Here is a 22642-nt window from a genome sequence, read left to right on the forward strand (position 1 = left end):
TATTTGACTTGTCGCTCCACTTCTTCCCTTTCAAACTTGGACAAGTGATAGGGAGGTTTGTTGATGGGCTTTGTGTTAGGCAACAAATCAATAGGATGGTCAACCTCTCGCTTTGGAGGTAAAGATGATGGTGGCTAAAATAAATCCTTGTATTCCTTTAATAACTCTTCCAATCTTGGATTTCTTTTCTTTAAAGAAGAAGATGGCTGATTTGTTGATTGCCCTTCATTTACTTTGGCAAGCAAAAGAGTGAAGATGCATGACCTGGCATTGATTTCTTTTCACAATTTCTTCATGGAGATGAGTTTCATTTGTTTGAGGTCTATGCCTTTCAACTCTATGTGCTGTCTTTGCCAATTAAATCCCATATGCATTTGCTCCAAGTCTAAGGTGAATTTTCCAAGTGTTTTCATCCAATTACATCCAATGACAATGTCAATAGGCCCCATATCCAAAGTGATCAAGTCTACATTTATTGTGCAAGAGGGCAATAACTTAATTGAAGTACATGGGCACACTTCTTTAGTAGACTTATATGTACCATTGGCAACTTGTATCAGCAAGGAAGAATCCATATCAATGGGTAGCAACTTCAACCCATTCAAAGATTTGGTGTTGTCCACTAAAATGTGTGCAACCTTGCCATTAATGAAACCTTTGAGTCTAAGTGTATTTTCCCCTTTGCGTCCAGTCCATGCATCATGTGAGATGGTACACAAGGAAGCATAAGAATCATGAGTACCGCCTGGATCAAATGGAAATCCATCCATGGGATCATAAAATTCTTCATTGGTGGCATGCTCTTCTTCATGAATCTCTTCAACCATTGGGTATGCATCAATATGCAGCTAATTCCCCTCTTGATCTTCTTTTTCTTCAACTTCCACATCTTGAGTGATCCCCATGTTGATTTTTGAGTTCTTAGCTTTACACTTTAGCTTATGATCTTGTGGCCATTTCTCCCCACATTTGAAGCATAATCCTTTTGCATAAAAAAACCTAAGCTTATCGTGAGAGGAAAGAAGTTGCTGTTAGAACTATTTTGGGGCAGTTTAGGAGCATTTTCAGCTCTTGAAAAAGTACCTCTTGCCTCAGCCACATTTTTGAAAGCTTGCCCATGTCTCTATACAAAATTTCCCCACTGTTTAGAGACATAAACAATGGGAAATGTTGGCACTTTGCTGTTATAACTATTTTGACTATTATAACCTTTGTTTTCTTGCTTGAAAGAGTCTCTTGATTAGCTAAAAACTTGCCCATACTTTGTAGGTTGATTGAAAATATTTTTGCCCATTCTCCTTTGTTGGAAATTTCATTCATCTCTCTTGTACTTCAAGGAATATCTTTCAGTCAATTGTATGGCCTCATGTAACGTTTTTGGTTGTTGAGCTCCTACCTCCGATGGTTGGGTAGGGTCAAGACCAAAAATGTATTTATTCAGCTTAACAAAATTTGAAATGCCTTCAACATACATGGAAAGATTCAAGTAGGTGTTGGAATAGTCTCTAATGGACATTCCTCTTTGAGCACATGCATACCATCTTCTTTGAAGCCTTTTTTTTCCAAAGGAGACACAAATACATCAATCATTGCTTGCTTGAACTCCTCCGAAGTGCCAAATTTTTGCCCAATCTTGTGCATGTAATGCCACCAAGTATGGGCGTAACCTTCAAGATGAATGGCTACAAAATAAATCTTGGCTTCTTCACTTCTAGGATAAAGGGTGAAGTACGACTCAAGCTTATTGATCCACTCCTCCCATTCCGAAGGTGAAGTATTATCTCCTTTGTGATATTGATCTTTTCCTTACATTCTTTTTTCATTGTAAGATGGCTACCCATGAGAATGTTGCCTCCATGAATCTTTGTTCCATGAATTTCTCCTAAAAGTAGGTGGCCCAAAACCATGAGATGAAGTTTGTCCATTTGAAACATGCTCTTGATTTGGGATGTCATGAGCTGATCTTCACTTATCATACCTTCCACCTTCATGAACTTGATTGTTGACTGCATTTCCTTTTTGTGCATTTGAGGGATGATGATAAAAAGTATTGTAGAATGGGTTACATCCATGATAATCATTATCCCATCGAGTGTTGTCTTGTTCCCCTTCATGTCTATGATTTTCTTTTGGGCTGCTAAACTGAGGCCTTGGGGTATGAATGCCATGAATTTGTGAAGGATGATGGTTGCCGCTCACTCTAGATGGTTCTCCCCTTTCAAAAGTGTGCATAACTGGCTGAGACTTCTCTTTGCTTGGATGGAAAGGATTACCAAAAAAGGGAATTACATGGGCGTCTTCAATAGTTTGAGGTTCCCTTTGTGGCTTGCTACCAATTTCCTTTATGGATGAGATAAGTTCTTGGAATAAAGATTTGTTGCTTTGCTGCACATCAGAGATTTCTTAGTTTACTTGTGCCATCCCTTGCAAGAAAACTTGATTCATATGTGTTAAGACTTCATTCAAAGTCTTCAAATCCTTAGAAAGGCCTTATTGACATGTCCCAATTCTTTTGATAGTAAAAGATAATCATTCCTTGCATGCTCTTCATGTATGTCATGTTGTCCTTGATGTGTGCTGTAAGCAATCCCAATGCTTAATTCTTCATCTATTTGATCAACATTATGGGCTTCATTTGTGTAATTTTTATCCTCTTGAAATTCCCTAACACCATCATTCAATGCCTCAGTAAAATGGGATCTTTCTTCTTATTCTTGGCCATTAGGAGACAGTGATGTAGCAGTAGATAGTTTGTCAGTTAATCCCTTGTTTCTCTTAGAATATGGCACCAATCCCAATGCTTAATAGCTCTATGGGAATCTTATTATATGGGGATATACTAGATTTCAAAATATATGGACTTGGCTTGGATACTTTGAGTGGAACAATGTCAAACAGTGTTCCCTTGTATGTTGTCTGGGTGCTGTCTCAGCATACCTAGTGTCAGAAAATCAGCAATAACTTGAGCTCCCAATATTGGATTGCCAAATTTTTTGATTAAAATAAAATATTAGGATCACCTCTTCAAATGGAGCTATCAAGTTCTCAATTTGGATCAGGATAGAATTTTCTGTGATTGAATCTTCAGGTCTGAATAGGAGTTTCCTGCACCTTGTCCACCACCTACAAGTATGTTATTTGACCTTGTAGGAATATCGTGAGTGGAGGAACCCCTTGTAAACCACTATAGCAACCAGAAGAGGGTTATGGGGCACCTATAGGGCTCAAGAATAACTTGTAGATTGGTATATGCATGCTATTTGATCTTTTAAAAAGAAACTCTATCCAACACATGTAGATACCCTGAAAATAGGAGATGCCCTGCACCTCTTCCAATGTATCTTCAACCACTTATGGAACCCTGAATATAAATGATCAATGCTATGCTAGTGCTAAACTCTGACAATGGGGAATGTACATGCATCTAAATTTGAAAATTGCATGGGCTCCGAGACAAGAGAGGTGTGCAAAGTTCCACCTCAAGCCAGGTTGTGCACCCCTTCAGGGTCTTAATCGAGAAGGGAGGGTCACCTCTCTTTTGTCTTCCCAACTTTCTTGGTATCCATTTTTCCTCGCAAGAACCAACATGGCAAGTACATTCTAATAGCTAATCAAACAAGGATGCTATGCATTGACTGAAAAAGCCTTTAAATTCGTTAATGAAATGCAAGTGGGTATTGGGAAATGACTAAATTGAAAGGGCTATGGATAGGGCATTATCCTTTAGCAATGACTCATTGCTTTTACAATATTACCACTTACCATTTTCATCATTATTTCAGTCCTATAGCATCAATGTTCAATCATCCAACAAAATCAACAAAATCCAAGCTAAGTAGGTAGTGAGTAGCATTTATGCAATCAATTGAGCTTCAACATTTGAATGGGTAGGAAAAAAACTCATCAAACAATCATAATCAATCCTGGTCTGAATTCTACATGCCCTTCGATGGGAATTAAGAGGTTCTATTATACTCAATCTCTCTTATGAACAATGAGACTAGTTCAACAATTGGATGAAAAGAGAGATTAAGCTGAAAGCATAGAATTACCTCTTTAATGTTGATGAAGAGTAGTAGATGAATTCCACCAATCAACATTCAGCATAAACCACCATCAATAGACCAAGATTTCAAATCATAAGACCAACTTCAAGAAATCTTTGTCCAATATGATTGCTCCCATGTAATCTTCAGCTCCCGATCAATAAGATTGCTTCAATGCAATAAAAAGAAGCCAATGATTTGATAGAAGTCTACAATAGATTGTTGGAGAAGATCTTTTGAACTTTGAAGAGTGTAGATTCTTGTTAGAATCAAGGATTCCATGAATTTTCAGACATTGCCATGTTCAAGAGGCTGAAAATGCAATCAATCTTGAAAAAATTCTTCAATGTAAGCCCAATCTTTAAGAAATACCTTCAATTGAACCTTCTTAGGGTTATAGACAACAAAAGCCCCATGAATTGGAGCCTCAATGAAGCAAGATTTGATGAAGATTCATGGATGCCCTATTTTTTCCCAATCTGAGATGAAGAAAATGCTTCAATCTTGCTTGAAAGCTCCAATGTTTTCTCAATGTCGGTCCAATGCTTGATGTAGATGCTTGCCCTTGCTATTAGGAAGCTAGAAGAAGTCAAGAAGAGACCAAATCTTCAAGAAATTGTAGGATTCTTCATGTTGTCCACTTTCAGCCATAGCTAGGGTTGTGAAAGAAGCTTCAGGGCTGAAGGAAGGTGAAATATCAAGTAAGAGATGCTTAATACTTCAGGTTAGGGCTGCATTTGACCATGGAAGAGAGGGCATAGCTTCAGAATGAGTAAGTGAGCTAATCAAGATAATCAACATGAGGTTGAAAACTGGTGCAAACAGTCCTAGAGCTTCTCTTGCATCACGTGGTGATTATATTCAATATGAAAAGATAGGCACTTGCAAAGTTAATCCAACGATCTCGTACTTAGATCATTCTATGCTGCATCGAGTGAGAGAGGGTACCAGGCCTTAGGACACGAATACTAGTAATATCGATAGAAAAAGGGATGTAATTCGTCAAGAAGAGCAACTAGTCTGCAAGGTCAGATGCTATTGCAACTAAACCATAAAATGCTACTACTACATCTTAGGCCAAGGGAGGCGAGATCTAACTACAAGCTAGATTCGTTAAGAAGTCGATAGTCACCCTACTACAACTCTCTCTCTTAGGGACCGATTTGTCAAACTTAGGGAATTTGTGAATTGCCAAGAAGCAAATTGACCAACCGAGGATGACGGGGTTGTCCATGATCTATTTTACAAGGAGACCTAAGGTAAGGATAATTGGGGTCGGTAGGGTACAAACCCTAACCCAAAGAAAAAGGGGAAACAAGCAACCTAACTTGCCAAGCCCTTGGAAACTTGCCAAGTCGCGAACGATCCAGGATCGAATGCTAGGAGTATTCGGGAAAAAGGAATCACACCTTAACAGTTGGTCGTATGAATAACCACAGAAATGAACGTGATTGTACCCTTAGGTACATTGTTTGAACTTCTTTGCTCAAGGAACTAATTCAAGGCCAAACACTTAATGCTTCAAGTTAATAGCCTGGAGGGAGAGGCAGGTTCAGTTACCTCCGACTGTCTGCCTGGCCCTATCCAAGGGGGTTGTTTAGCCGTGCTGAGTACATGGACTGAACCAGCCAACGAGAGGTCTCTCCGTGGGTGCTGCTTGGAGCGGGACGACGCTTGGGTGCTAGGGGAGGCTCTGGCTGTAAATTCCTTGCCTCTGGATCCCGCACAAGAGGCCGACCTGACTCGAGATGGGATCTTGAGGCCCGTGTACTAGTCTACGGGTGAAACTTGGAGCAGCAATCCTGTTGATTGTTGGGATAGCCTTCGGGCATGATACTTGATGTATTCCACTATGATATATAAAGGTCAAATATTTGGAAAAGGAACTTGCTTGACATTGTTTGTTTTTAATGTCAGTGCCTAAGTTACGTAAAGGAACCTATGTTTAAATTGATTAATTAAGGAAGCTGCCTTTGCATGTCAAACATAATGTGGTAGGTAATTAGATAACTAAGCGACCTGAGGAAAGTGCGGTGGACGCGACTTGGGTACGTCCTATGGAAGGGTGGTCTCGGTTAGCTGGGAACTTTTCTCAAAAGACGTGATAACGAGACTGTGAAGACCTAGAGTCATTAGAGTTAGAATCCCGATTTATGTTGTTTTAGGGGAGCGGAATGGGACTATGCCTTATGGGCAAAAAGGTTGAGCTTCACATCCCTCTCATTTCCCATTCTCCATGAACCAAGTGCAACATAAATCCACTTCGACTCTGTTGTTCCTATGCAAAGTGGTTTATTTGGAGCTCGGCGCTAGCTACTTCCTAGAGACTTGGCTGATAGGAAAGAAACCCTGACTTTAGGTCGGTCCTAAGTGGGAATGGTCGGATACTTCCGCTTCGGGGCAGACTCGAGAAGACCTAGATCGAAAACCCTGTGATATTCCTTGCGAGTGCCAGGTGGTGCTTTCTAGACTCCCCTCCCGATGGGCTGCTAAGACGTGTCCCACGAGTGGACAATCGAACACGTCACAATGAGCATAGAAAGATTAGAAGATTTGTGGAATGGAAATAAAAGAATGGCCACGAAAGAAAGAGAGAAGATGGGTGCTATGTGGCTCTAGCTAGGAGAAGCTATAGGAGCTATGTGGCTATAGAAAGATAAGAAGATTTGTAGAATGGAGGTAAGAGAATGACCAAACTAGAAACATTTCTTCTAAAAAGACACTTAAAAATGAATTTTATGACTATACATGATATAAAAAGAGGTTTGGAGAGTGGAGGGAAGGAACTTGTAGATTTTGGATCCGGCTCAAATCTCTTGTCATTAAGAGAGTCATTAACTGTTAAGCTAAAGGGCCTATTTTGAGTCCATATTCTCCCTAATGGAAGAAGGGGGTCTTCTGACTTATGTGCAAGAGTAGAGACACAAATAAATTGCTTCTTAGTTCAAGAAATGTCTTGAAGGAATCTATAAGTGAATCACTTATAGTGCTGTCACTACCTATATAAGATTGTAAGTGGTCTATATATGCAATTTTGACCCTATACACCCCTATAGAATCCTTGTGGAACTTGTAGGGACATTGTGTAATATTGTAGCATATAAACACCACTTGTCAAAACATATAACTACCTCCTATGGTACCTCCATATAACATGAAAAAGCCCTATAATATCCTACAATACATATGGAATCAATGTCTAAACATGTAGCAACTTGTAAATCCTTGTAGGAGCCTAAAATTGGCTCATTCCTCTAGAAATATTTTCATCTTCAATCCTCTACACATGAGTACCTATGCAAGGTATAAAATGCAGATAGGACTCTAATGGGATTTGGATTATTGAGAGATGTGCAAATCTCCACCTCAAGTCAGGTTGTGTACCCCTTTATAATCCTAAGTAGTAAGGGAGGATTGCCTCTCTTTTGTCTTACTATCTCATTCAGTATCCATCTTTTTTCTTGACATGAATTGCTAATATGCTAATGGCATGCTAAGCTAAGAAGACAAGAATGATATGCATGGATTGAAAAGAAAACTTTTCATGTTCAATTATATGCATAGGAATTGAAAATTTCAATGAGAGGGAATACCTCAACAATCAGTGACTCACTCAATTGCTTACTTACCCCTTTGCAAATTTTGGATTCATGAATGGAGGAAACACAAAAGAGTGAAAGATTAAGCAATACATAGGCTTAGAACTGATTAAGTATAAACATGGATAGATGCCACTATGAATTTAGAGAGATTGGAAATCATATTTTAGAAAATACTCTTAAGTGGAATCTTAGAAACTTGAAGAGACCCAATATCCCTAATCTCATTGGCCATCAAATCATAGAGCTTCAATGGCAACTTCTATAGAGTCTTCTAATGGTCCTAAACATAAGTGAATGATGCACTCTAAAAGAGTGGGCTAAAATCCAACTTTTTCCCAAATATTTACTACATAAGCCTTCTCCTTTCTAGACAATGACTTAAGTCTTCCAATCTTGAAGCCTAATTCAAGATTCTAATATCCACACACCATAGAAGTTGGAGAATAAGCCTTTCCCCAAGATTTGAGAGTTTAATAAAGAGGGGCTATGGTTGTGTTATTGTGTTAAGCAAGGGTGTGCAAGGTAGGTGCATTATGCAAGCTTGGAATGTGGTGTGCTAGCGCATGTGTGCATGAGTGCACTATATGCATGCACTATGCATATTTGTGGTACAGGTGCACTATGTACTAGTACAATGCACTAGGATTCAGTATGTGCACTAGGATTGTGCATGTACACAGTGTCCTAATGGTGATGTGTGTTAATCTAGGTGCAAGGTGAGTTCATTGGTTGGGTTGATTCAAGCATTGGTGCTAGTGCACTATGTATACACTATGCACATGTGCACTCTACATGTGCATTATATTCAAGGCTAGTGTAATACAACTAGTATGCAAGGATAGAGCTAATGTTCCAATGGGCTATAGTGTAGGGTGTAGTTCATGGTGAGTGCACTAAGTGGAGATAGATAAGTGCACCAAGGGCACTTATGGTTAGGTGCATTGGTGCACAAGTGCACTAGATAGTGAACTAGTGCACTATGTAGTGCACTATGGTCATGTTTTTTGTACTATAATGCCACATGTAGAGCACAATGAATGCACTACAATGAAATTAAATATGTACACTATTGGTGGATTGAAGATATTACACAAGTACACATGCACTAGAACGTCTGCATTGTGGATGAGTGTAGGGAGCTTATGCACTAGGTTTGAATGGCTAGGTGTTATGCAATAGTGTTCTATGCCCTAGACTACATGCAAAGTGATATAGTGCTCTTTGTGTAATACACGGGATATATTGCACTAAGCGAAACTAGTGCACAATAGTGCATGTGCACCAAGGTGTACTAGTGCACTAGTTCAATGCATAGTGCACGTGGGTGTACAACAATGCAGTTCACTATGGTGGAATTAATGTATAGTATATGTACAATATGATGGTGCTTTTGTGCAATGTGCTCTAAGTGCAAGGATTCTTTGCATGGTGGACCTAGGATGAGTTGTGGTGTCATGCAAGGTGCACTATAAGGTGTCACCTTCCTTCTTACTCATTCCCTTTGACCTCCTTTGTAAAATGGTTGATGTTCGATGTGAGAGAGAATAAAGAGCCAACAATGAGTGCACAAGTATACATCCTTCTACACGCATGAAGGTGTATGCATGTACATGTACATTAAAGTATGTTAGTGCATAGTGGGTGCATAATGCACGTGCACTAATGCATATTGCACTATGATGGGCATACTCTAAGAGTGGGTACATGAGTGTGGCACACTAGTGCATTGGGTTACTGCGCAATGTACATAGGCATAGTACACAAGGGTTAGTGCACAAAAGGATTAAACTAGGGTGGAAGGTTGAGGCTAGTGTACTATGCACTAGGATGCATTTCTACCCTATTGCACTAGGAGTAGTGCGATAGGGTGGAAATGCACTATGGTGTGTATGTGTGCTATGCATCATGCACAAGGTGTGATAGTTACATTAAGTGTACTACAACAACATAAGTGTGGTGCACTATGAGGGGCTACTTCATAGTGTTGTGCACTAATGCATGTACAATGTACATCCGCTCAATGCACTATGCATGTGCATGTATGTATGCGTGTGCACTATGCATTATGCATAAGGCATTGACCAAAAGAAGCCAAGAATTAAAAGTATCACAATCAACCAAGTAATATTTGACTAATTGAATATATCAACCAATTGAATGCATTAACTAGCTGCCCTCCACCCTTTGAATCTTCTCTATTTTTCCCCTTTGTGAATAGGGTGGGAATCAAAAGCCAAGGTGTCAAGTGCCTCCCCACTCTCTTTCTGTCTCTTTCTATTAATGCACCACAATTCCCCAATCCTTCAATGATGACAAGTAGTCAAAACTTAATGTTGCAATGTATTATGCAATAAATTTGTACATTTGTGTGACAATCACAACTTCTCTCTGGCTGGAAATTTTATCCATTGTTACTCAGCATAGTGTTTGACAAAATATGTCACATGTTTGAATAGCATTTGCATCAAAGTGATTGCCTATAATTCCCCCATATGCTTCTTGTAGCACATCATCAATCTCGTGCTAACTTACATATCTTTGAAGAAGACCATCCTACCCAAATTGATATAACTACTTGACAAGGTCAGGCTTAATTAAGAGGTAGGTAAACTATGATTTTTCAAAAATAGGCCATCTTAATAATCTATTCTCTAAATGTGTGCTATATCATCTTCCTAGTAAGGAATCAAGTCAACTTTAAAAAGTTAAGTATCATGCTATATTTTGAATAAGTGGGTATCGAAAATGTGATCATAAAATCCAATTGCCTTCTTACCACTTGTCATGCAGGGCATGTGTTTAGCCATAAACTGTTGCTTTTGTTTCCACAAGACCAAGGAGAATTTAATTCTAGTAAAATTAGAAGCCATTAAGCTATTATCCCTATGGTACAAAGTTTATTCACAAGATACAAAGCCGGTTGATGGTCTATAAAGAAAGTGAATGGTATTGCTAGTAAATAGTTTCCAAAATTTTTAAGAACATGTACCATCCCCAATCAAGGAGTTATTTGCTAGTAAAACTCAATTGGAATTCCATATTATACTTATCAAGTTGGCACAATGCTACTCCAATTACACTTTTAGATGCAACAATGTGCACATTGAACATTACTGTCCAATTTAGTGGTCCATTTTGGTGCTCATGGAATGGATATAGCTATAATAGTTTTTGCAAATCTTTACATGAAACTTGGCATCCATTCCTAGCTGATAATTATGAGCTTACAAGGTAGTCTCAATATGATATTGTAATTTATTACAAAGCATCTATAATATCCATTATATCTTAAGAATCATTAAATGCCCTTCTAGTTTATGGGTGATGAGAGATCCATTATCACTTTAATATTTTTTGGTTAGTAGCAATGTCTTTCTCTAATGGAACATGGCTTAGAATAATGTCATGCTTAGCCCTAATTGGCACTTCAATTTACTTAAGGAAAGTTGATAGAATCGGTACCTCTCAAAAAGTAAGTGAGTTTTCTCAATATATTTCACCCAACAAGAGTGGATACAAAGGTCAATGATAAATACCTCAAGCCATCATCTTAACATGTATTGAATATGGTGCACACTAGGCACTTGAAAGCAGTCGAGATATTGGGCAAGCCAAACAATGTGACTATGTAGGTAAACACTCTCCATTTTGTGGCAAATATATTTTTTGACCCATTTGCGAGTGGACTTCTACTTGGTTGTAACAAAAAAAATCATCAAGGAAGTTATAAGATTCTTTGCCTGCAACTCTTTCAATTCATGTGATCATATCCAGTCTTCTTGAGTAGTTGATACCCAATCTATATGCTCAATTTTATAGATGAAACTTGACTTCTACAACTTATCTAGTTCTTCTCAAATATGATGGGTATAGCAAGATTCATAGGGTATGGCCTCTACTTGATAGTCTTGGCATTGAAGTTTAGTGATATTGTGTGGACAAATACTTGAGGTAGTATTACCTTGAGGTCTGAGTAGTTCTAGGTGAACATATCATGGTATTCCTCAAGCAGACTAATGAGGGGCTCTTCATACTCAACACTCAAGTCCTCAACAATGTAAATTGATTTCAAAGGTTCTCCTAGCTTAGCAAGGCTTACCTCTTTCACCCTTGATGGGTTTGATAGATGGCCTTCTCTATCAACATGCCAAGTATAAGAATGAATCAATCTTCATTTTTGTATTTTGTAAATCACTTTGGAAGAACCAATATTTATTCTAAATCTTTGTCTTAGAATCGTGATCCTCTTGGCTATTTTTGAGATGTTTTCTCCTTAGATAGATCAATAGCTTTGTTTTTTCCTTTCAAGACTTCATCATTGTGGGATTTCTAGGTTAGAATCATCACTCGCATTCATCTCTGAACTAAATCATTCTATCATGGCTATAGCATCAGTTTGCATCTTGTCCTTGTTCCATCTTCAAACTTCAAGATTAGGAATCAAATTGGAGGTTTGATATCCCATGATTCTGATCGAGTACTTTGAGATGCTCTAAACATTCTAATCTAATTTAATTTTGATTATGCCCACATCTATGAGTACACTTCTTGACTCGAAGGGATTTCATTTAGTTGAGATCTACTCTATCATTTTGTTTTTTATGCCATAGTTAGTACTATCCAATTCATCCTTGCTCCCATATTTTGTCAATTCTTCTTTTACTAATCTACCTCCTTTTTATTGTCTACACCTTGCTCTCATATTAAGGAGACAAAGAGATTGTTATGGAAATAAAACATGACTTGGTGAAGTTTAGTCCATTGCCAGTTGGAGCCCCAAGAGGAATACCAAGAAAACAAGGAGTCTACTGCAAGAAAATCTACGTTGTTACACCAACAAGCATGTTCTTTATATTTTAATCAACCAAAAGAAGAAAAACAACACCAATCTTCACAAATCTTCATGCAACATCACATAACAATTCTCCCATGGATTTATCACAAAAAATCTTCAACATATTCTTCATACTCTTCATAGAAACCATCAAAGAACCAAAATGACACAAAAAAATATAAACTTTGAATGAAATTCATCATGTAGTATTCATCTTCCATCATCTTCATAGTATTCATGGTCTTTCTCTCATCTAAATACAATGTTTCACATAGAAAATTGGATATCTCTCATACTCTATCTCTCTCACATATGCTCTCTCTCAATAATACATTAGAATAACCAAGAATTACTCTTAATAATCCTCTCTTGGTTGTGGATACCCCTCCCAAGAGGTATATCTTATATGAAGGGTCACTAGAGCCACTATAGTGCCCCTTAAGAGTTATCACTTTAGTCTTCACTTCAAGTCTTATTCAACTGCTTCTTCTACTTCTTTAAGCTATTTCGAGCTTGTATTCTTCCTCTCCCAAGGTATTCTTCTTCTCCCGAGATTTCAAAACATTCCCCAAGCTAAACATCCATCCATCACAATAGCTATAGAAGCTAAATAGCAGCTTGCTATAATGTGCCGCCCGAGCTTTTCTTGGCAGTACGTTCTTAGTAGCCCATCAAGAGACGTCCTAGGAAGTGCCGTCTGGGATTTTGATAAAACCCTCGGAGTTCGCTAACTAGGCTCTCTTGAGTCTACCGTGCGATGGGAGTTTTGGCCGCTCCACAGGGATCAACTTGAGTTTTTCTAGTTAAATCTATTACTAGTGACTAATTAGTATTAGCAGATTCTAAAGTGATGCGAATCAGGCTTTCTGGTTTCTAATGGTCCATCGAGTGTGATTTTTATTCCTTCTTACAAAATATATCGCCTTACCGAGACCACCCAGCCATAGGTCTCCCACTTCCCTTGAGAGAGTGGTTTTAGTTATCTAATTACCTACCACTGTAGGTTCAACATATAAAAACAACTTCTTTGAATTATCTCCTGATATAAATTCGTTACACACCCTTAATTTACGACAGAAAAATAGAGTAAAGCAATTCCTTCATAATAGTTCCTTTCAGAAAAATGACATTTTACAAATATTTTCTTGTTCGAAGGTATTATTCTCTCCAAGTTCCGTCCAACTAGTATTGGAACTTCCAGACATAGTCTGGAAATCAAAGGTAGTTGGCAATTCATAAGAGCCTTAGGATTTTATGACCAAAGCCCCTTCGTATCCTCACCTCCTCTTACCGACTAGAGCTCCCTACAACAAGACCTTTTGCATCATGATTGGTCTAAACTCACTAATGTGAAACAAAAAAAGAAAAATCCCTTAGAGTAAGTTTTATTCATGTTGGCCTTGGGGAGGTCTAATGCCATCAAGAACATTGCCTCAGTCAGTGTTCTGTGTTCGTTGGCGGAATATTGCCTTAGTCGGCAATTTGTACTCAGTCATCCATCTTTTAGCCTGATGATTTTAGGAAAGATTAGTACCTAGCTTACAATCACAAAAATCTTATTTCGAATGCATTATACACTTTTTAATAAGTTTATTTTCAAGAAAAAAATATTTTAAAAAATAATAACATCGAGGCAAATTAGCATAAGTGGAAAAATAACTTTGAGACAAATCAGCATAAGTAGCAAGATAACTTCGAGACAATTCAGCATAAGTGGAAAAATAACTTCCATAAAAATCGGCATAAGTAGCAAGATAACTTTGAGACAATTTAGCATAAGTGGCAAAATAACTTCAAGACAAATCAACATAAGTGGAAATACCTTCCAATAGTCTTCATGGACTTCCTCTTCCTTAGGGATTAGTTTGGACTAAATTTATATACTAAGGATTAGCGTCCATTATTAACAATCAGAGATTTCGTTTGATCAACACAAAAATTAGAAATATTAAATCTTTTAGGGATACAATATCTTCCTTGTACTCGTTTAGGTTCATCTTGTATAGACCCAAGTTACCCCTTGGAATTTGCGGTTAAGAATACTCAAAGAAAATATATGGAGGAATTGAATAAAATCTTATTTTATGCATGCAGCTTTTGTTACTTATTCATGGGATAAAGGCCTCCTAGCCATTTTTATTTAAGAAAAATAGTACCTGAGGATCCATGATGGGTGCTTGGTTGATGGTATTTGTGGCTTTGTTTGTAATCCCTAAACTTGCCATTCTGTTTGTAGTAATTGTGTCCTATTGATAGCTTCTACCTCCGCGACCTTCGTAGCTTTCTTCTTCAGGGCCATGGTCTTTAATCGTGAGATTTAAAAAAAAAAGGAAAATATGGTGAAGAAGCTTGGGGGTAATTAGAATGACAGAATTTTTGATTGAGAGGGGGAAGGGGGGGGGGGGGAAAGGAAGCAATCACCAAGAATTTTGAGAAATCGAGAAGAGTCTTGATTCCATAGGGGAATAGGATAGAAGGGACAAAGGAATTGAATTTGAGAGCTCATGGAGTATCCTCCTTGTCTTCTTGATGAGAAATTCCTGTGCTCACACTTCTCTTTCCCACTCTCTCTTGATCTATACTCCTGAGAATGGCCTCTCCTCTCTTGCTCCGACTACCCTCAAGAACTCCCCATGCCTCGTATTTATAGCTAAATTGAAGAAGAAGGGTTGTGGCTAAGAAGACGAACTCTTTATGGAAGGGATCTTGGCAAAATCAGCAATCTGAAGCTTCCAAGATGCAATCTGATGGTTTCGTTGACTCCGAAAGGGGGGTAGGGCTCCAAGATACCTGCTCAAAATTCTTCCAGATCACTCCTTCTTCTCCATGTTTAGAGTGATATTTATTGCCTGTAAACTACGGTCGCAATGTGCGTGATTTTTCCAATCCTTTTTTTTTGCATGATACCTTATTCTAGAAGTTTCCATAGCTTTTTAGGATATTTGCAATAAATAATATCCAAAATAAATGTACTAGTTTTGTTTATTATGTTTCATATGATCGCAATGAAGAAAAGAACACCAAGCACAACAAATCTTCATACAACATCATGTAGATCTCCCACGGATTTGATAGAATCAATCATATTCTTCAATATCTTCACAAAATCCATCAATAGAACAAAGAAAGCAAAGGAATATACCATCTTTGAATGGAAATACATCACATAGTATTCATCTTCAATATCTTCATAGTCTTCTCTCTCAATCTCTCATAGAATTGACTACCTCTGACTCTCTCTCTCTCTCTCTCTCTCCATCAATAATACAGCATATCCTCACTACAATCTCTCAAAAATCACTCTCAATAATCCTTCTTAGGTCTTGGATACCCCTCCCAAGAGGTATGTCTGATATGAAGAGTCACCAGAGCCACTACAGTGTCTTTTCATAGCTCACTACTGTCACTTCACTCCAGTCTTCACTTGAGTCTTCAGCAGCTACTTCTTTCACTTCTTTCAGCTCTTTTGCACTTGTATTCACCTCTTTCCAAGGCTAGAAAACTTTCCCAAGCTACACTCTCATCCAACAGAACACATACAGAAGCATACAGAACAGTCACAGAACAGTACCAGAACAGCTACAGTACAGAACAGAACAGAGACAGAAGCTCTACAGAAGACCTGCAGAAGGTTACAGAAGGTCATCAAAACCACATAACTCATTCTCAAACCATTCCAAGCTCTCACAAATCATTCAATAAGATTTCACAAGATCTCAATCTTCATCAATCAATACTCCATCCCTCCTTATAGAAGACAATCAGAACAAAACAGAAGCTATACAGAAGGTATATAGAACCAATCAGAACCTATTAGAACATCACAGAACCTCATATCTCCACTGATAAACATCATGAACTTCCAAAACACAATCAATATCATCCAAAACACTCTCAAACCACTTCCAAACCAATCAATCATCTCATAAAATCAACCATTCAGCTCTCAAAAACAACAAAAATCAGCCAAAAAAACAAGTCATTTCAACACTCAATATATCTCCACACTTAATAAGGAACCGTCCTCGCGACCCAGGAAAAAGGGAATACAAGTTCATTCAAAAGCTCAACTTTGATCTTCAATATTTCTTCAAAAACAATCCATCCAACCACGACCCCATCTTATCACTTGTATCTGATATAAAAATACAACGAAAGGAAAACCCTTTATACATTAACACTTCTTAGCAAACTAGAAATTACAACAACTTGTAAAGGATATAAGAGGTTTCTTCGTCTGCTTCTGCATCTTCAACTCTCCAACCACGACCTCATCACCACAATTCTCCAAAATGTAGCTCTCACGAAATCTAATCCAATAGGCAATCACGAAGTTCTTTTTACATAAAGTAACTCACAACACAAACACTACACACAGCACAACCATCTGAATGACTCCTCCAAAAAGAGATTTTCATTAAAAAGCATCCACCATACATTGGAAAGGTATCAATGAAGATGATCCCTCTTGAAAGATTGATGATTTCGAAAACGATCCGTAGACAAGGATTCATCTACAAATGTTTTGGGAGGATTCTGAAAAAACTGAAGACAGCACATCCTTTCCAACATGACCAGGTATCTGCTAGGCAAACAAAGGGCATGAAAATACAATATATCCAGCTGCTGGGAATCAATGCTCACATTGACATTCATGCACAACTTTGGAATAGGCTTGGAATCATTATGAGAATGCCTATGCATATACGCCAGGTACCAAGCAAAGTGAGCAGTTAATCTCACTGAAGGATCTGCAGACTGTGAATACTGCTGAGCAAAATGAATATAGTTCTAATAAGCTTGACTGGCAGCTGTCCATTCTCCTGGAATTACTGGCCAGTTTATCTGAGGTCCTGTAAGGGAATCATTCGAGCTCCATCCCCTTCTTCTGGAAATCTGATGATCAAACCGGTCATAGTCACTAACCAACTGAGGTGGTTGAGATATAGAAGTGTTAGGTGATGGAAGTGGAATAAGGAAAAGTGGATGAAGTGAGGGATAGGCAAAATCATAAAAGGAAGAAGAGTTTAAAGAAGGAGTGGCAGAAATTTGTAGGGAATCAGTAAGGAAGGGTGTTAACTGATAAATAGGAAATGTGAAAGGTACATGAATGGATGGAGACGGACATGATGGAGAAGGGGAAAATACTCTATCCTCAATAAAAGAGCAGTATGTAAAAATGGGAATTTGAGGAAAAGAGGAAGGTTGGAAAAGAAGGGGTAAAATAGTTGTGGAATTAGATTGACAAAGGGAAAGATATAGATCATATCGATAAGCCATTTGTTGGTAATACAGGAGGGTAGGAACAGAAGGTCCTAAGAAAGATCGTCTATGATAGGCATCAAAGAAGGTAGAATCAAACGGATTATGTTTTGAAAGATAAGCTAAGAGATCCACCCTCAGTTGATTAGTACTCTGGGCATAGGTAGGGGCTGTGTTTTGTCTTTGATTCAGGACCACAAAATCAATCATGGTATGCCAGGAATTATCAGGACAATTAACCACTTTGGAGGAGTAATTCTGGAACATGTCAACTATGCGCAACTCCAAATGGTTGACATACAAAACAGCTTGTAGAACCACATCCCCCATATACCAAGCCATATCCACCTCATCTGGAATCAACAAGTCTCCTCGTAGATACATGTAGGACATCAACATGGTATCTGTCGTGACAGAATCTTCAAACACCATCCTTACCACCTCCGTTAGCAACTCAGCAGACCAAGCCCCACTCCATCCATTCTCTGGAAGAGGTAAATCCATTGTGGAAAGCTTCATGTAGAAGGCCAACTTCTGTAATTGGTAGTGGACAAAGAAAGAATGGTCTGGTGGAACATATTCCTGAAATTGCTCAAATGTAAACCATAACAAATCCATTCTGGATTGCAATCTTTCCACTTTATCTTGGAATAGAGGACACAAGGTAGCCTGTCTTTGAAGAGCAGCCAAGTCCTGCTGTGAGAGAGAAGGGATCAAGGGAACATTAGGGCTGGAAGGAACAGACCGTGACTTTGCCAGTTGATCTTGCAACTGCTTGATTTGGGAAGCTTGTGATTCTACTGTGTCATTAGCAGTCTGTAAGGCTGAAAGTTTGTCATCTAAGAGAGTTTGGAACTCCTGCGCTTCTCTGGACATCCTCTCCTTCTCCTCTGAAAGGCTAGTAACCTCGGATTGAGCCTCAAGTAACTGGATCTTCAAAGAAGATATCTCATCTCTTTGGGTTGCAACCAGTTGGGTTTGTTGCTCCATCTGCTTAACCAAATCTGCTAGGGTATCCTTAGTAGAGGCTAACTCGGATGTTGCCTTATGCAACTGGTCCTTAGACTGCATGAGTTCTTCATAAAAGGAAGCGTACAGCTGTTGAACACAGGCTGTCACTGACAATTCAATGGAACTCTGAATGTCTTTACAGAGGAAAGGAATTACATCTCCTGAGACTAGACTGTTCAGTGAGGGAACTGATATGTCCAACGAACCTTCGCGATGTGCTCTGAACAGGTTATTACAAGTGAGATACCCAGGGAGATCACTACCGGAGGTAGTAGGAATGGGCACTGAAGGAATAACTGAAGGAGCTTTATCCGCTACCCGCTTCAAGCGTTTGCGCTGTATGACCAGGGGAGGTGGAGAATCATCATCCTCTATATCAATGGGTTCTGACTCATCTGAAGGTGGAGGAGGAGGTACTGGATCTGATGGAGGAGGTGGAGGCACACTCTTCTGTAAACCTGAATAGGTCAAGAAGGCAGACAAGTACGATCCATATGTGACATTGGTAACATTACCCCTGGTGACTTTGACGAAATGTTGATCCATTTTAGTGAGGAGGTAAGTGCTCCAATCAATAGCAACTCCTTTCAACACCATCCTTGAAGCTGTGAAAAGCTCTTTGGACAAGTACTGGGATGGCGTTTTGGCAGGCATAAACCTGTCCTGGAGAAACTGACAGACCATCTTCCACACAGGATCAGTGATCATGGAAAAGGAAACTCCTGAAGAGTTGATCACCTTCTTAACATTCAGCAATTTCCTTGTCTGTTTTTGTAACAGCTTCAAAATCTCTTCATTAGAGAAAAGCTGACGAGTGGTAACAAAAGGTTCACCTTTGGAAGGAAGAGACAGAGCCTTCCCTAGGCCTCGAGGTGTCAAAGTCATAGAAATACCCTGGACCAGTCCCGACTTCTTGCTGTAGGAGGCCAAAAACTCGTCACATAATGATGGATCCTCTGGAAGCAATGGAAAGGAAGTAGCCACAAAAGCAGCGAGTCCCGCCTTCGTGAGAGGCTCAAAAGTGAGTAGGGAAGAGTAATCCCTACTGACTAGTGGGACGTACTGGATAGGAGGAGGAGCGTGAGAAGGCGCCATTCAGATGGTTACACACACACCACAAACACAGACAACCAAAGAGAATGCTTGCAAAGCAACATACAAAAAACCAAGGATAAGAGAACAACCAAAACAATAAAACGTGACTCGACCAACTATCCCCAAGAAAACCACAGCCTAGAAAAAATTCGACATGATCTCTAGACATATGCGACCGAAAGCTTCATGCTATGCATCATACAAACACCCAAAACCCCGTATCAGGCAATAAAGAAAAAAACTACACACCGTACCCTTAACCGTAACAAAGACAGTAAACCAAAACATCACCACAACCTACACACATCAAGACCACATCTTTGATAAACCAGTGTTTGACCATGGAAATAACTCCAAAACTGCGCATACCCATCCCACGAGACCGGGTTCATTAAAAAGAGAAATTTAAGTGCAATGAGGGGGAATTAATTTAATGAAATGTTCATTTTAATAAATTATTAAGAATGGATGAAGTTTTATTAAGTGATAATCCTTAGCAAGAAAACGGCGGTTCCTTTTTAAAATTTTAATTACCAATTATTAGGTGAAAACGGTGCTTTAATTCGAATCCCGGACTTCGATATCCAGACTGGGTCTCTAAATGCAAGTTCATTGATTACAAATTAAGGTGATGTGGAGCGCTTTTTTGCCAGCGCGTGCTTTTGTGACGGCTAGTTCATTTTAATTAAAAATATTAAAGTGCCTCTTTAGCGCACTTAGCGCGTGCTAAGTGAACGGCGGGTTTATTTTTATTTTAAAAAATATGGTGTGTTTAGCGCGAATGCGCGTGCCATGGTGGTGTTTAGGATTCATTTTTTTTTAGTAAATGTTTGTTTGTTTTTTGTTTTTTTTTTTAAAAAAAACTGTTATATTAACCGTGGGTTTTGGGGTAGCTAAAAAAATAACAAATAAAAAGGAAAATACCTGGTAGTGGGTGTATGGAAATGCAAAGAATGCACTCTCCTCAATCCAAAAATATCTGGATTTTTTTCTAGATGTTTAGTGGGTGTGTGGAATGAAAAATGGGTTTTTTTTTAATTTTATTGTATTTTTAAGGAATTTAGGTGTGAAATGAAATATTGTGATAGCTTAGAAAAATATGCCAAAAATAAATAAAAATGTTAATGGAAGTGTTAGGAAATTTTTAAAAATTAATTTGGAATTTTTTAGCATTTTTATGATTTTTTTCAAAAATTTTGGGTATTTTTTTAAAAAGAATATGGAATTTTAAAATGTTTTGGATTTTTTTAATTGAAATTGACAGGTTTGAAAAAAAGGCAATTGGGTGCAGAAATAGTAGGAAATTTTCTAGATTTTTTCGAAATTTTTGTCAGAATTTTAAAGGTTGGTTTGTGTTTAATTTTTATTTTTTTTATTGTTTTGTTTTTTTATTGTTTTTTTGTTAGTGTGTTAAAGGTTTCGGGTTTGTGAATTAAAAATCTGGGAAAATACCCGGAAATAAGCTGTGTGTCAGCAACCGACGATCAAAGTCCCGCACCCGCGCACGATCAATCACGAACAATCACACTCGCACGAACAGCCACGTGCGTACACACCCGCGCGTGTGTCAAAGGACAGAAAATGTTATCTGCGGGTTCTACGTGGGACTGCTGGTTGTCGGCAGATGAAAGGGGGGCGTAAAGAGGGTTGTTTGCGGGTGACAGGGGCTTACGGGGAGTGTTCTGCGGTGCAGCGGTTCGACGGGTTTCTTGGGGGGGAAAGGGGGCTTGTGTGAAGGTAGGGTGGGTTAGTGGTGGGACTGGGGGCTTGGGTGGGGATGGGGTAGTTATGGTGGGAAAGGGGGCTAAGGTGAGGTGGGTGTGTGGGTGTGTTGGGGGGTGTGAATGGGGATTAGGTAGGAGGTGGGGGGAGGTGTGTGTGAACTGGGGGGAAAGGGGGCCTGGTTGGGGGTGGGGGGCTATGTGTTCTGGGGGGGAAAGGGGATTAATGTGGGGGTGGGGGTGGTGTGTGTGAACTGGGGGGAAAGGGGACCTGGTTGGGGGTGGGTGGGGAGTGTGTTTGTGTTGGGGTGTGAATGGGGGTTAGGTAGGAGGTGGGGAGGGAAAGTGGGTTTGAATGGGGTGTACGTGGTAGGGTGGACAGGGTGCTGCAAGAGGTCAACGGCAGGGCGACACATGGCAGAGGCCACGTCAACGAGGAGGGGGTGTTGCAACGGCAGCCGCGGGCGTCACAGAGGAGGACGAGGGGCGTCGGGCAGCGGGCGCGGACGGCGTGGCCGCGGGCGGTGAGGCGGGTAGGGCAGGGCGCCGGCGACGTGGCGGCGGGCAGACGGTGAAGGAGGCGTCTCGGGCGACTGCGGGGCTGGCGCGGGCAACTGGCGCCGCGGACGGCGTCACAGGGCGGGGAGGCAGGGCGGCTGACTGGCGCGGCCCACGGGGGAGGTGACGGGCCAGAGGGGCAGGCTCCGACGGCGGGAGTAGGGTAGCGGGCAGGCGGGCGCGGACGGCGTGGCTGCGGGCGGCTGCAGGGCTGGCAGGGAAGGGCGCCGGCGACTGTAGAAGAGGACGAGGGGAAGAGGGAGGGGAAGGAGGGCGTCGTGAGGGAGGAGAGAAGGAGGAGGGGAGGAGAGGGAGGAGAAGAAGGGAAGGAGAGGGAGAAGAAGAAGAGGGGAAGGAGGATGGAACAGAGGAGGAGAAGGGAAGGGTAGGAGCAGAAGGGGAAGGAGAGGAGGTGGAGATGGAGGGAGAGGAGGGACACGCAGAGGGAGAGGGAGGGAGGGAGGGAGGCAGTTAGAGGGAAAAGGGGTCGGGGTAGGGTTGGGCAGGGGAGCC

General features: G+C 40.0%; 1 pseudogene; it reads left to right on the plus strand.

Moving 5' to 3' along the window:
* Positions 1-22256, plus strand: part of LOC148015691 (uncharacterized) — a 44334-nt pseudogene extending 22078 nt beyond the window's left edge.
* Positions 22257-22642: the final 386 nt, after the last annotated feature.

Source organism: Lygodium microphyllum, chromosome 24, assembly GCF_053477565.2.
Source record: "Lygodium microphyllum isolate KBCC chromosome 24, Lygodium_microphyllum_v1.1.10, whole genome shotgun sequence".
Classification (NCBI taxonomy): Eukaryota; Viridiplantae; Streptophyta; class Polypodiopsida; order Schizaeales; family Lygodiaceae; genus Lygodium; species Lygodium microphyllum.